We start from the raw sequence: 17112 nt of genomic DNA, 5'->3' as shown, positions 1-17112 counted from the left end.
GCATTTTCCCCTGCTCTTCACAGAAGGATCGCTCAATAAATAGTCTGTATTAGTAGCACATATACCCAATTTCCATTTTCTTAAATATGATAGAAGCTACAGACTGGCCGGAGGGAATGTTGAGTTCTTTGTTTCATCCCTAATCACCAGTCCTGGTGTGAAAAAATGGCAAACAGATTCCCACTCTGGTCCGGAGAAATGATGACACTGGATGAGCTGTGTTCGAGTCAGTGTTGGAGAATTCACCCTCAGCCTCGTGAGCGAGGATGTGAAAAGGAAGCTGAGCTGGATACAGCTGAGCTGGGAGGTGGAGAAATGATTATCCCCAGCCCCCTTTTCCAAATCTCTCCAGGAGTGGGTGGCCGGTGAGAAGATGGCTAGGGGTTGACCTGACGTCCGAGGAAATTTAATTCCTCCCGTCGCCTCTTCTCTACATCTCTTCGTCTTTCTAAGGTCCTACTGCCCTTTCTGTGGGATCTAAAGAATTGAGAGAGGCAATCAGGAGACAAGGACGAGAGTGCCTCTCCAGGTGCTCTTCACATTTGGGGTTGGGGAAACCAATATTTCTGGAGCACGGGATCGCTGAAGAGAGAGATATGTTGGCATAGATAGCGGGAGCACCCCCCTGGGATTCTCACGCCCTCCAGCTGCAACAATTAGTTGGGCACAGAGGTGGTCAGAGCAGGGACTCCTGGGAGAGAGTCTTGGAGAAAGAGATGCCTTAGCTATCAGCTTCTGAGGACTTCAAAGCATTCTCAAATTCATTAATCCCAGCTCTGACACTCAACAGCTCTGTGACTTTGGGCAAGTCACTTAACTTCTCTGTGCCTCAGTTACCCCAAAACGGAGATTATGACTGTGAACCCCACCTGGGGCAACCTGATAACTTTGTATCTACCCCAGGGCTTAGAACAGTGCTTGGCACATAGTAAGCACTTAAGAAATATTATTATTATTATTATTATTATTATTATTATTATTATTATTATCCTATTGGCTCCCTCATCAGTGGAATTATCGAGTGACGAAACCCTCCGAAAATCACATCTCCTTCAGGATGCCTTCCCTGATCAAGGCTTCATTTCCCCTACCTGCCTTTCCTTCTGCATCACCTATGATTATGGTTGTGTATTCCTTAAGTAATTTGATATTCACCCCAGTCCCACATGAATCAGTCAATGGTATTTGAGTGCTTGGTGTGTGCAGAACACTATACTAAGAGCTTGGTAGAGAACAATGTAACAGAGTTAGCTCACACGTTTTCACAAGGAGTTTACGGTCTGGTCTACTGTTCTTACATACACATCCTTGTACTCTATCTCCAATTTATTTATGTCAGGCTCCGCCTGTAGACTGATGATTCATTGTGGGAAGGGATTACAACTTCTAATTCGAGGGTATGGTGCTTTTTCAACAGTTTAGTACAGTGCACAAAGTAACCACTTTACAAATACTATTGATCGACTGATTACTGTGAGACGAATTCTATGCTAAGTGCTTGGGAGAGTGCAACGAAACCAAGGCACATGGTTAGCTCTGCCCTCCAGAAGCTCTGTGAGCTTGTTGTGCACAGGAAATGTGTCTGTTTATTGTTGTATTGTACTCTCCCAAGTGCTTAGTACAGTGCTTTGCATATAGTACGCTCATAGTAAGCAGCATGACATACATGGATAGAGCACGGGCCTGGGATTCAGATGGTCATGGGTTTTAATCCTGGCTTTGCCACTTGTCTGCTGTGTGAACTTGGGCAAGTCTATGCACTTTTCTGTGCCTCAGTTACCTCACCTGTAAAATGGGGATTAAGACTGTGAGACAACCTGATTACCTTGTAACTACCCAAGTGCTTATAACAGTGCCTGGCAAATAGGAAGCACTTAATAAATGATAATGACGTTATTATTATTAAGTCATGCACTTAATAAGCGCTATTATTATTATCAATATATATGATTGAGTGAATGGATGAATAATGGGGTGGACAGCGTGACAAGGTTCTTCATCCTTGATCTTCATCCTTTATTAATTCCTTCATTCAATCGTATTCACTGAGCACTTACTGTGTGCAGAGTACTGTACTAAGCGCTTGGAAAGTACAATTCAGCAATAGAGGCAATCCCTGCCCACAAAGGGCTTAGAGTCTAGAAGGGGGAAGACAGACATCAAAACAAGTAAATAGGCATCGATATAAATAAATCAAATTATAGATACGTACACATCAGAACAAGTATTCAGGCATCAATATAAATGAATAGAATTATACATACATACATAAATACATAGGTTCTGTGGGATGCGGAGAGGTGGGGGAAGAGCAAAGGGAGTGAGTTGAGGTGATGCTGACGGGAAAGGGAGCTGCAGAAAAGGGGGGCTTAGTCTGGGAAGGCCGGTTTCTGCTGAAACAAAGGCCAGTCTGTTTACAGACACATCCTCCCGATCCGTTTTAAGTAAGATCCCTTTCATCCTGGACCTATTCCTTTCCAGCTCTCTACTCCTCCTCGCCCTAACTGAAATTTGGCTGTCTCCAGACGACACGGTCTCTTCTGCTGCTCTCTGCAGTGCAGGCCTCTTCTTCTCCCATTCCCCCAGACTCACCGGAAAAGGAGGAGGTGTCGGTTTCCTTCTCGCCCACCAATATCGCTTTCGCACTATCCCTCCTCCCCCTTCCCTTTCCTTCCCTTCCTTTGAAGCCCACATTATTCGCCTCTACCCCCCCCCCCGCCTCCAGATTCTTATAGCTGTCATCTACCGCCCTCCGGGCCCCACTTCCAACTTCTTTAACGACTTTGATCCATTCCTCACCTTCCTTCTCTCCTTCTCCATGCCCATTCTGATCCTCGGAGACTTCAATATCCACATGGATATCCCTAACGACTCCTCTGCCGCCCGCCTTCTATCTCTCCTTGACGCTGCCAACCTCTTCTTCCACCCCACCTCACCCACTCACCAACTTGGTCATACCCTCGACCTCATCATCTCCTACCGCTGCACTGTGTCTACCCTCACCAACTCTGAAATCCCTCTCTCTGATCATAATCTTCTCACCTGCCTCCTCACTCACACTCCTTTCCCCTGTAAATCCGTATTACTCCCTCACAGAGATCTCCGCTCTCTGGACCCCACCCATCTTTCGGAGCGCCTCACACCCCACCTCGCCGCCCTCTCCTCTCTACCCAGTCTTGATGATCAGATTACTGCTCTCAACTCTACCCTTTCTACTCAGCTAGACTCACTCGCTCCCCTTTCCCTTCGCCGCTCTCGCACCACTAACCCACAGCCCTGGATCACTGCCACTGTCTGCCTCCTTCGCTCTTATGCTCGAGCTGCCGAACGCTGCTGGCGAAAGTCTAAACACCGTGCCAACCTCGTTCACTTCAAGTTTCTCCTTTCCTGCCTTAACTCAGCCCTCTCTTCTGCCAGACAAAACTATTTCTCCTCCCTTATTGACACCCATGCCCATCACCCCCGCCAGCTCTTCCGTACACTCAACTCCCTTCTCAGGCCCCCGGTTCCTCCCCCTCCTCCTTCCCTCACCCCCAACGATCTGGCCTCCTACTTCATTAACAAAATTAAATCCATCAGTTCCGACCTCCCCAAAGTCTCTTCCCCCCTTTCTCCATCCCCCCGGCTCTCAACACTCTCTGCTACTCTCCCATCCTTCCCAGCGGTATCCTCAGAGGAGCTCTCCTCCCTCCTCTCAAGTGCTACTCCGGCCACCTGTGCTTCTGACCCCATTCCCTCTCATCTCATGAAATCTCTCGCTCCATCCCTTCTCCCCTCCTTAACTTCCATCTTCAACCGCTCACTCTCCACTGGTTCCTTCCCCTCTGCCTTCAAACATGCCCATGTCTCTCCCATCCTAACTAAACCCTCTCTTGACCCCACCTCACCTTCTAGTTATCGTCCCATATCCCTCCTACCATTCCTTTCCAAACTCCTTGAACGAGTTGTCTACACTCGCTGCCTAGAATTCCTCAATAACAACTCTCTCCTCGACCCCCTCCAGTCTGGCTTCCGTCCCCTACATTCCACGGAAACTGCCCTCTCAAAGGTCACCAATGACCTCCTGCTTGCCAAATCCAACGGCTCCTACTCTGTCCTAATCCTCCTCGACCTCTCAGCTGCCTTTGACACGGTGGACCACCCCTTTCACCTCAACACGCTATCTGACCTTGGCTTCACAGACTCCGTCCTCTCTTGGTTCTCCTCTTACCTCTCCGGTCATTCTTTCTCCGTCTCTTTTGCAGGCTCTTCCTCCCCCTCCCATTCTCTCACTGTGGGGGTTCCCCAAGGTTCAGTGCTTGGTCCCCTTCTGTTCTCGATCTACACGCACTCCCTTGGTGACCTCATTCGCTCCCACGGCTTCAACTATCATCTCTACGCTGATGACACCCAGATCTACATCTCTGCCCCTGCTCTCTCCCCGTCTCTCCAGGCTCGCATCTCCTCCTGCCTTCAGGACATCTCCATTTGGATGTCCGCCCTCCACCTAAAGCTCAACATGTCGAAGACTGAACTCCTTGTCTTCCCTCCCAAACCATGCCCTCTCCCTGACTTTCCCATCTCTGTTGATGGCACTACCATCCTTCCCGTCTCACAAGCCCGCAATCCTGGTGTCATCCTCGACTCCGCTCTCTCATTCACCCCTCACATCCAAGCCGTGACCAAAACCTGCTGCTCTCAGCTCCGCAACATTGCCAAATCCGCCCTTTCCTCTTCATCCCAACCGCTACCCTGCTCATTCAAGCTCTCATCCTATCCCGTCTGGACTACTGCACCAGCCTTCTCTCTGATCTTCCATCCTCGTGTCTCTCTACACTTCAATCCATACTTCATGCTGCTGCCCGGATTATCTTTGTCCAGAAACGCTCTGGGCATATCACTGCCCTCCTCAAAAATCTCCAGTGGCTACCAATCAATCTGCGCATCAGGCAGAAACTCCTCACCCTGGGCTTCAAGGCTCTCCATCACCTCGCCCCCTCCTACCTCACCTCCCTTCTCTCCTTCTACAGCCCAGTCCACACCCTCCGCTCCTCCACCGCTGATCTCCTCACCGCACCTCGCTCTCGCCTGTCCCGCCATCGACCCCCGGGCCACGTCATCCCCCGGGTCTGGAATGCCCTCCCTCTGCCCATCCGCCAAGCTAGCTCTCTTCCTCCCTTCAAGGCCCTGCTGAGAGCTCACCTCCTCCAGGAGGCCTTCCCAGACTGAGCCCCTTCCTTTCTCTCCCCCTCGTCCCCCTCAATCCTCCCATCTTACCTCCCTCCCTTCCCCACAGCACCTGCATATATGTATATATGTTTGTACATTTTTTTTACTCTATGTATTTATTTATTTAATTTATTTGTACATATCTATTCTATTTATTTTATTTTGTTAGTATGTTTGGTTTCTCTGTCTCCCCCTTTTAGACTGTGAGCCCACTGTTGTGTAGGGACTGTCTCTATATGTTGCCAATTTGTACTTCCCAAGCGCTTAGTACAGTGCTCTGCACATAGGAAGCGCTCAATAAATACGATTGATTGAATGATTGATCCTTGACTTCTTCTGATTCTTTCTCCTGCTTGTTGTTGTTGTTCTAGGTCCAATGAGAAGAGTTCAGAGTCTCTCACTATCGTTTATTACTTTAGTCCCTGCTGAAACACAGGCCAGTCTGTTTACAGACACAACCTTGACTGCTTCTGATTCTTTCTCCTTCTTGGTGTTGCTATTGAGCACCAACTATGGGCCAGACACTGTACTAAGGGCTGGAGTCGATACAAACTGATCAGGTTGGACACAGCCCCTGTCCCACATTGGGTTCGCAATCTTCATCCCCATTTTTGCGATAAGGTAGCTGAGGTATAGGGAAGTAAAGTGACTTGCCCAAGATCACACAGCAGGCAGGTGGTGAAGCCGGGATTAGTACTCAGGGCCTTCTGACACCATGCCCTCTGCATTTTCCACTCTTCACACTTCTACTCAGGCTTGTATGCTTTGCTGTAGAATTACAGGTCTGGGTGGTTTAGTTCAGGGGTTCCCTCTTGCATAGTTTGTGAGCTAGGTATGGGCGGGGAACATTTCTACCAACAGTGTTGTATTGTCCCAAGTGCTTAGAACAGTGCTCTCCACAGTACGTACTCACGAAATACCACTGATACCGTTAAATGGAGTTTGTTTCAAGGTTCCACTAGTAAACTGGGAGTTATTACTACGTGGGACAGGGACTGTGTCCAACCTGATGAGTTTGTATCTACCCCAGTACTTAGTTCAGTGCCTGGCACATAGGAAATGCTAAACAAATACCATCAAAAGTTTTTGTTTATTTAATTGAGTGATCGATTGACTGAGCCTTCCCTAGAAGTAGGTGATCTGTTTCCTCCATGATGTTCCTCCCCAAAGATACCCATACCCAAGACGAACTTCATGTGTCCCAGTTTCTCAGAGCCATCCTCTCACACACTCCTCAGAGCTGCCTTCACGTTCCGGTTCCTCAGGCTGTAGATGAGGTGGTTCGGGGGTGGGGGGAATCATGGTGTAGAACATGGACACCAGGAAGTCCAGCGTCGAGGAGGAGTCTGAGAGCGGCTTGATGTGGGAGACAGTTCCCATGGAGATGAATGAAATCACCACGGCGAGGTGAGACAGGCAGGTGGAGAAGGTTTTGGCCCGGCCCTCAGTAGCCGGCATCCTCAGCACGGCCCGGAAGATGTGTACGTACTAGACGACGATGGAAGCAAGACATGAGACGTACAGAATGGCGGAGAAGCCCGTGACTCCAATTTCCTGGAAGTTTCCCCTGGAGATTGAAAGTTCCATCATTTGGGGAGTGTCACAGAAAAAATGGCTGATCACGTTGGACGTACCGAAGCCGACGGAGAAGGTGGCGGCCACGTGCATGGCGACACTCATGGTACCACCCAGCCAGGAGGCGACCGCCATCTTCCCACAGGCCCCTCGGTCCATGATGACCTCGTAGCTCAGGAGGTGGCAGATGGTGGCGTAGTGATCGTAAGACATGGCCATCAGGAATTACAGCTCAGAAAAGGTGAACAGCAGTAGGAAAAACTATTGAAAGACACAGTCCAGGAAGGAGATTTCTCTACAGTTGGTCAGGGAGTTGTGGATGGATTTGTGGACGGTGACAGAGATGTAGCAGAGATCGAGGATGGACAGTTTCCTGAGAAGACGTACATGGGGGTGTGGAGGCGCCGGTCTAGGACGGTGGCTGCAATGATGAGATTCCCCATCAGTGCCGCCAAGTAGACCAGGAGGAACAGTGTGGTGTGGACTAGTTGCAGCTCTGGGACCTAGGAGAATCGCAGTAGGAGGAATCCCCTCACCGCTGTGAGACTGGCCATTTCCTTCCCAGAGATAAGATGTCTTAGCTGTGTAGGAGAAGATCGTTTTCAACCATTCTAAATGTGTTGTATCATCACACAGTGAGCTCTTTGTAAATACTTGTCCTACTATTCCTACTTTCCTCTGTTGGACAAGATCATGGTGACACATATTTGACTCTCCCAACTGCTTAGTACAGTTCTCTGCACAGGGTCAGCGCTCAATTCATGCCACTGACTGATAGCTTGATTAATCAATGGTTGCTTTCCCTTCTAGACTATAAACTCCTTGTAGACAAGGAACATGTTAACCAACTCATACTATACTCTCCCTAGTGCTTAGTACAGTGCTATGCACGTAGTAGGGGCTCAATAAATACAAATAACTGATAGCACTCAATAAGTACCACTGATTGATCGATTGATTCATTGATAACACACGGTAAGCTTGAGGTTACCCATTTTTTATTAGACTGCAAATACCATAATAATAATAATATGTTTGATTCATCAGACTTGAATCCTACTTTTGGTATTTTCTGAACACTGGAATGGATTAAGTCCAATCAGATCAGAAACAGTTCCTGACCCACGCGGGGCTCATAGTCTAAGAGGATGGAAAACCGGTATTTTAATGCCCATTTTTCGGATGAGGAAACTGAATCATAGAGGATTTAAGTGATTTGTCCAAGATCACACAGCAGGCAGGTGACTCCCACCCGTTTGACTCCCATCCCTCTTCTCTTTCCACTAGTATACACCCTTTATCTCGACATCAATATCGATCAACCAGTGGTATTCATTCATTCATTCAATCGTATTTATTTAGCGCTTACTGTGTGCAGAGCACTGTACTAAGCGCTTGGGAAATGCAAGTCGGCAACGTATCGAAACGGTCCCTACCCAACTTCGGGCTCACAGTCTAGAAGGGGGAGCGCTCACTGTGTGCTATACTAAGCACTTGGGAGAGTACAACAGAGTTGAAAGACACATTCCCTGACCACACGGAGCTTGCTTTCCCTCCTACGTAAACTGTGAGCCATATGTGGGATCAATCGGCCTCCAAACAGATTAACTTGTATCAACCCCTGTGCTTAGAACAGTGCTTGACACTTGGGGAGTGCATAATAAATTCTACATAAATAAAAATAGATGAGCATACAGTCTAGAGATGCACGGAAACCGTCTGGATCCTTTCAGGAAAAATATTTTCTTTATGGAATAACTTAAGCACCGACTATGTGCCAGGAGCTATACTAAGCACTGGGGTAGATTGAAGCTAATCAAGTTGGACACAGTCCCTGTCCCACATGGAGCTCACAGTCTTAATTCCCATTTTACAATGGAGGTAATTGAGACACTGAGAATCCAAATAACTTGTCCAAAGCACAGCACACAAGCGTTAAAGCCGGGACTAGAACCCAGATCCTTCTGACTCCCCAGGCCCGGGATTTTTCCACTAGGCAACACGACGTCTCCACCGTGGCCGCTAAACCCCACACCCAACACTTCTCCTGACAATCGGAAAACTGATAGAGTACTCAAGTACAGGTCATCAAGTGAGATGGTAGAGATTGAGTCGACCAATCTCGTCCGCCTCCTCTTCTCCAAACTTTGGAACCCCAAAAGCAAATCTGTGATTTTCACCTCCTCTCTGTTTGACGAGAGGCTGGAACTAGCCGAGCCGTGGAGGTGGGTGGGTTGTTTCTATCCCTCTCCTGTTGGGAGATGTAGCAGAGCATCGTTGCATCACTGTGTTCCCCCTGCCACCACTTTTACTAGTTGGGGTGCTAGTCCACGGACAGACAAGGAGCTCAGAGAGAGAGTGAAACCACCTGAGACACTGCACTTCCTGCCAGGACTTTGCTAATCTCCTGGCACACTTGGAGTATTTTTGTTTGTTTGTTTTTATGACATTTGTTAAGTGCTTACTATGCATCAAACGCTTTTCTAGGCACTGTTTAAACAAATCACTTAACCAGTGGTCCAGGAGTATACGTTCAGGTAAATAGTAGAAGTTTGTAATTGTATTTATTAAGCGCTTACTATGCGTAAAACATTCATTCATTCAGTCAGTCGTATTTATTAAGCGCTTACTGTGTGCAGAGGACTGTACTAAGCGCTTGGGAAGTACAGGTTGGCAACATATAGAGACGGTCCTTACCCAACAACGGGCTCACAGTCTAAAAGGGGGAGACAGACAACAAAACAAAATATGTGGTCAGGTGTCAAGTCGTCAGAATAAATAGAAGTAAAGCTAGATGCACATCATTGACAAAATAAATAGAATAGTAATTATGTACAAGTAAAATAGAGTAATAAATCTGTACAAACATATGTACAGGTGCTGTGGGGGGGGGGAAGGGGGAGAGCAGGGAGGATAGGGAGGGGGAGAGGGAAAAGGGGGCTCAGTCTGGGAAGGTCTCCTGGAGGAGGTGATCTCTCAGTAGGGCTTTGAAGGGAGGAAGAGACCTAGCTTGGCGGATGTGCGGAGGGAGGGCATTTCAGGCCAGGGGGATGACGTGAGTCGGGGGTAGACGGTGGGACAGGCGAGAACGAGGCGCAGTGAGGAGGTTAGTGGCAGAGGAGCAGAGGGTACGTGCTGGGCTGTAGAAGGAGAGAGGGGAGGGGAGGTAGGAGGGGGCCAGGTGATGGATAGCCTTGAAGCCGACAGTGAGGAGTTTTTGCTTGATGCATAAGTTGACTGGTAGTCACTGGAGATTTTTGAGAAGGGGAATAACATTCCCAGAGCGTTTCTACACAGAGATGATCCGGGCAGCAGCGTGAAGTATAGACTGAAGTGGGGAGAAACCGCAGAATGGGAGGTCAGAGAGGAGGCTTATGTAATAATCCAGTCGGGATAGGATGAGAGATTGAACCAGCAAGGTAGCGGTTTAGATGGAGAGGAAATGGTGGATCTTGGCGATGTTACGGAGGTGAGAGCGGCAGGTTTTAGTGACGGATTGGATGTGAGGGGTGAACGAGAGGTCAGAGTCGAGGATGACACCAAGGTTGAGAGCTTGTGAGACGGGAAGGATGGTAGTTCCGTCTACAGTGACGGGAAAGTCAGGGAGAGGGCAAGGTTTGGGAGGGAAGATAAGGAGTTCAGTCTTGGATATATTGAGTTTTAGATGGTGGGCAGACCTCCAGATGGAGATGTTCTGAAGGCAGGAGGAGAGCCGAGCCTGAAGGGAGGGAGAAGGAGCAGGGGCAGAGATGTAGATTTGGGTGTCATGAGCGTAGAGATGTTAGTTGAAGCCGTGGGAGCAAATGAGTTCACCAAGGGAGTGAGTGTAGATAGAGAACAGAATGGGACCAAGAACTGACCCTTGAGGAACCCCTACAGGAAGGGTATGGGAGGGGGAGGAGGAGCCCGCAAAGGAAACTGAGAATGAACGGCCGGAGAAATAAACGGAGAACGAGAAGAGGACGGAATCTGTGAAGCCAAGTTTGGATAGCGTTTTGAGGAGAAGGGAGTGGTCCACAGTGTCGAAGGCAGCTGAGAGGTCGAGGAGGATTATGATAGAGTAGGAGCCGTTGGATGTGGCAAGCAGGAGGTCATTGGTGACCTTTGAGAGGGAAGGTTCAGTGGACTGTATGGGAGGGAAGCCAGATTGGAGGGGGTCGAGGAGAGACACTACTCTAAGCGCTGCTTGGACAGTCCACTTAACCAGGGGTCCAGGAATACATATTCAAATACACAGGATTAGTCGTACCTGTATTCATTAAGTGCTTATTGTGTGCAGTGCACTATACTAAGAGCTTAGTGCAGTGTTCTGCACTTAGTAAGGGCTCAATTAATGCAACTGAATGAATAATAAATGATAGGAGAAAGTACACGTGAGGGGATTAAACACAGTACCTGTTCCTCATGCAGATTACAATCTAAAAGTGGACAGGAATCACATCTACCAACTCTGTTTTATCGAATGCTCCCAAGCGTTTAGTACAGTGCTCTGCATCATCATCATTATCAATATTATTTATTGAGTGCCTACCATGTGCAGAGCACTGTACTAAGCACTTAATTCCTTAGTAGATACCATTTATTGATCGATAGTTGTCCTTCATCCTCCAGGTTCCACAATGATAATAAGAATATAGTAAGTGCTTAACAAATGCCATAATAATGATATAGTGAGTGCTTATCAAATATCATAATAATAATAACATAAATGCTTAACAAATGCCATAATAATAATATAGTAAGTGCTTGACAGATTCCTTAATAATAATGTAGTAAGTATTTAACAAATTCCATAATGATAACATAAGTAGTGCTTAACAAGTGCTATAACAACAATATAGTGAGTGAACAGTGCCCCAGGTCTTAGAACAGTGCCTAGTAGCATACAGTCAGCCCTTAACAAATACCATTATCATTAGTATTATAATTTTTATTAAATCCCTTAGTAATAAGATAGTGAGTGCTTCACAAATACCACAGTAATAATATAGAAAGAGGTTGAAATGCCATAGTAATAATATAATGAGTGCTTAACAAATACCATAATAATAATATAGTAAATGCTTATCAAATGCTTTAATAATAATATAGTGAGTGCTTAATAAATGCCATAACAATAATTTACTAAGTGCTTAACAAATACCGTAATAATAATCTAGCAAGTGCTTACCAAATGTCATAATAAGATAGTTATTGCTTAACACATACCATAATAAGAATTTAGTGTTTAATAAATGCCATTATAATAATATAGTTAGCGCTTAACAAATGCCATAATAATAACAATATGAGTGCATAACAAATGCCATGATAATGACAATGTGAGTGTTTAATGTATACAATAATAACAGCATAGTGAGTGCTAAAAATATCATAATTGAATAGTGAGCACTTAACAAATGAAACAACAATGATGATAATATTAATAATTATTATAAATCTAGGTGGATAAATCTAAGTGGTCCAATCTCTCCCGTGAGTTTTGTGAGTTTTCTGCTTCTAGAGGGTGAACATAACAGCCCACTTGGAATCCTAGCCTCTTTGAGCAGGTAAGATCCCCAAGGGATGGGAGAAGATGAGAATTGTACGTTTTTCAGTTCATAAACCTGACTCCTCTGTTTGTGCAGCACACTGTTCTGAGAGTATTGGCCATCAGTTCTGGGCTCAGATGGGATGACCATCAGAGATCTAGAGCACTTTCTGGAGATCGTGAGTGTGGTGGCTGAGAACCGAGTAATTTTGAGAGCTAAGGAGAGAATCCATCAATCAACGGGTGCTTACTGGGTGCAGAGCACTGCACTAAGCACTTGGGAGAGTACACTAGTACAGAGTGGGTAGGCACGTTCACTGTCCACAACGAGCTTACAGTCTAGAATTAGAGACAGATGTTAGTCAAACAATCAGTGGCACTATCCAGCATATACTGTGTGCAGAGCATTGAGCGAGCGTTTGGAAGAGTCCAATATAGCAGATTCGGTGGACATGATCCCTGCCTCAGCACGTTTATACTGTAGGTGGGGAGGCAGACATTAGTCAATGAATTCGTGGTATTTATTTAGCGATTGTGTGAAGAACACTGAAGTAAGCAACTGGAAGAGTACAGAAGAGTCGGTAGACACATTCCCTGTCTACAACGAGCTGATCGTCTAGAGGGAGCATGCAGAGCTCTCTCATTTCATTCCAGCCCTGATTCTAAGTAGACCCGTGAAGAAGGTGAGCTTGATTTTCCTGATTTTAATAAATGGGGTGTTAAGTTGACGAAATTGAAATGCAGAGAAGGGAAGTAGCCTACCCAAGGTCACACAACAGGCAAGCAGCAGAGCCGGGATTATGCTCTTTCTATTAGGCCAGAATCAGGGTATAGTTTACAGGACAGGGGATGACTAGGCTCGGGAGAGATGTTCTGGACTGAAGCTGGGACTGAGAACGAAGAGGCTTTTTGATGGTGATGATGGTATTTGTTAAGCTTTTACTATGTGCCAAGCACTTTTCCAAGCACTAGGGTAGATACAAGGTAATCTGGTTTTACCACGTGGGGCTCACAGACGTCATCCCCATTTTACAGATGAGGGAACTGAGGCACAGAGAAGTGAAGTGTCTTGCCGAAGTCACACAGTTGACAAGTGGTGGAGCTGGGATTAGAACCCATGACCTCTGACTCCCAAGACCGAACTCTATTCACTAAGCCACACTACGTCTAGGTATTAAGTGGTATTTGTTTAGTGCTTACTATATCACTATTATCATTATTTTATCACTATTATGGAATATTACTATTATTATTCTAATTATTATTCTATTCTACTGCTCTACATTATGTACTGTTCCACTATTCTATTATTACTCTTCTAAAAGCTGGCGTAGATTACAAATTCATTAGTTTGGATACAGTCCCTGTCCTGCTCTGGGCTCACGGCCTAAGTAAGGGAGAGAAGAGGAGAACTGAGGCACAGAGAAGTTAAGTGACTCATCCAAGGTCACACAGCAAGCGGTTGACAGAGTCAAAATTAGAGCTCAGCTCCTCTGAATTCCAGGCCCATGCTCTTACCACTAGGCCATGCTGCTTCTCCCAGGCTTGTTAGTTTGAGGGTCCCTTGGAGGTTGAAGAGACCCTGCCCTGAGATGTCTTAACCTGCCCTCCATCCTGCCATGGCCTGTGATATGGTGCCTTGTGCCATATTTATTTATTTATATTAATATCTATCTCCCCCTCTAGACTGTATGCTCACTGTAGGCAGGGAAAATGTCTGCTAATTCTGTTGTATCGTGCTGTCAGTCAATCAATCAATCAATCGTATTTATTGAGCGCTTACTGTGTGCAGAGCACTGTACTAAGCACTTGGGAAGTACAAGTTGGCAACGTATAGAGACAGTCCCCACCCAACAGTGGGCTCACAGTCTAGAAAGGGGAGACAAAACCAAACATATTAACAAAATAAAATAAATAGAATAGATATGTACAAGTAAAATAAATAAATAAATAAATAAATAGAGTAATAAATTTGTACAAACATATACACATATACAGGTGCTGTGGGGAAGGGAAGGAGGTAAGATGGGAGATGGAGAGGGGGACGTGGGGGAGAGGAAGGAGGGGGCTCAGTCTGGGAAGGCCTCCTGGAGGAGGTGAGCTCTCAGCAGGGCCTTGAAGGGAGGAAGAGAGCTAGCTTGGCTCTCTGTCCCACGCATTTAGTACAGTGCTCTGCAAATAGCCAATAAATACCATTGATCGATTGACTGATTGATTGATTGTGAGAAGCAGCATGGCTTAGTGGAAAGAGCGTGGGTTTGGGAGTCAGATGTCGTGGGTTCTAATCCCCATTCGTCCACTTATCAGCTGTGTGACTTTGGGCAAGTCCTCCTGCTGGCTTTCTTGGAGATACGGGAGCTACAGCCTGCCCAGGCCGTGATGTTCCTCCTGGTCTACCTGGCAGCCCTGACGGGGAGTCTCCTCATCGTCGCCGTCACCACCTTCGACCGGACACTCCACCCCCTCATGTATTTCTTCCTCAGGAACCTGTCCGTCCTTGACCTCTGCCTCATCTCTGTCACCGTCCCCAGTTCCATCCACAAATCCCTGACCGACTGCAGAGAAATCTCTGTCTCAGGTTGCATCTCTAAAGTCTTCTTCGTAATCATCCTTGGGGGTGTCGAAGTGAGCCTGCTCACGAGGAAGTCCTATGACCTCTATGCCGCCATCTTTCACCCCCTGTGGTACGAGGGCATCATGGGCCGAGGGGCCTGTAGGAAGATGGCCACCACTTCGTGGTTCAGCAGGGGGCTGAACGGAGGCATCCACACGGCCGTGACTTTCTCCCTCCTCTTCTGTGACACCAACGCCATCCGTCAGTTCTTCTGCGACATCCCTTTCCTCATCCGGCTCTCCTGTTCCAGACGCTACAGTGATGAGATCGTCGTTCTGGGCCTCAGCTTGTTTCTGGGCTTCGGTTGTTTCGTCTCCATTGTCGTCTCGTACATGTGCATCTTCTGGGCCATGCTGAGGATGCTGGCCGCCGAGGGCCGGCCAAAGCCTTCTCCACTTGACTGACCAGTCTCATTGTCATCACTGTCTTCCTCTCCACAGGCGTGTTTGGCTATCTCAAGCTTCCCTCACACTCTTCCTTGGTGTTCGACCTGCTGATGTCCGCGTTATACACCATAGTGCTCCCTACCCTGAACCCCGTCATTTGCAGTCTGAGAAACCGGGACATGAAGGCTGCATTGGGGAGGGTCCTGAGGTGGAAATTTGTCATGTAGAATGGAATGCCTCTAGTGTTTTCAAAAGTGGAAGATCAGCATTGACTCTATCCACCAATCAATAAGCTGTATTAAATTGAGTGCTTACCGTATGCAAAGCACTCTACTAAGCGTAGATCCATTGAAGGACAAAGATATGTCTCTTCAAAGAGAAGCAGCGTGGCTCAGCGGAAAGAGCCCGGGCTTTGGAGTCAGAGTTCATGGGTTCGAATCCCGGCTCTGCCACTTGTCAGCTGTGTGACTCTGGGCAAGTCACTTAACTTCTTTGTGCCTCAGTTACCTCATCTGTAAAATGGGGATGAAGACTGTGAGCCCCACGTGGGACAATCTGAGCACCTTGTAAACTCCCCAGCGCTTAGAACAGTGCTTTGCACATAGTAAGCGCTTAACAAATGCCATTATTATTATTATTATATGTGCACTCTGAAGATTTCAGCACCTAGATATTCAATTAATCAAATTTATTGAGTGCTTTCATTTTTTAATGATAATTGCTAAGCGCTTCCTATGTGCCAGGCTCTGCTTTAAGCACTAGGGTAAGTACAAGCTACTCAGGATGGACACGGTCCAGTGTCCCGCAGAGGGCTCCCAATCTTAATCCCCATTTGACAGATGAGGTAACTGAGGCATAGAGAAGGTAAATGGCTTGCCCAAAATCTCACAGCAGACCGATGGCAGAGCTGAAATTAGAACCCCTGTCCTCTGCCATATTTATTGAGTGCTTACTATGTGCCAAGCACTGAACTTAAAAAAAATACCCTTGTGCTAGATTAGGATAGATAGGCGTAGACAGGGAACATATCTATCAACTCTATTGTAATGTCCTCTTTTAAGCGCTTAGTACAGTGCTCTGCACACAGTAAGCACTTAATACATACCACTGATTGACTCATTCAAATAGTACAATTTGTGCCTCTATCTTGTCCATGTCACCGCCAAACCCTCGCCCATATCCTGCCTCTGACATAGAACAGCTTCCCCCTTCATATCTGACAAACCACCACCCTCCCCACCTTCAAAGCCTTATTAAACTCCCATCTCCTCCAACAGGCCTTCCCCGACTAAGCCCTTATTTCTCCTGCTCCTTCTCCCTTCCTTGTCATCTATACGCTTTTATCTGTGACCTTTGGGAACTGGATACTCCTTTAATCTGTGTTGAGCACTGGATTGAAACCCAGTCCACATACTTCACTTCTTTTGCACCAACTTTTTCCTTGTACCTCAATCTCGTCTATCGTACACGTTCTGCCTCTGTCCTGGAACACACTCCCTCCTCAAATCTAACAGACAATGACCCTGCCCCCCCCCAAAGCTTTATTGAAGAGACATTTCCTCCAAGAGGCCTTCCCCGACTAAGCCCTCCTTTCCTTTTTCTCCCTCTCCCTTTTGCCTTGCCATGATTTGCTCCCTTAATTCACTTCTCCCTCAGCCCAACAACTCTTATTTTCATATCTGGAATTTATTTATTTATATCAATGTCTGTCTCCCCGTCTAGGCAGTAAATTTGTTGTGGGCAGTGTATGTGCATGTTATTTACAGGAGAAGCAGCATGGCGCCATCGATAGAACACAG

The sequence above is a fragment of the Tachyglossus aculeatus genome, assembly GCF_015852505.1.
Source record: "Tachyglossus aculeatus isolate mTacAcu1 chromosome 12 unlocalized genomic scaffold, mTacAcu1.pri SUPER_6_unloc_3, whole genome shotgun sequence".
Lineage (NCBI taxonomy): Eukaryota > Metazoa > Chordata > Mammalia > Monotremata > Tachyglossidae > Tachyglossus > Tachyglossus aculeatus.
This window is presented reverse-complemented; position numbering follows the sequence as displayed.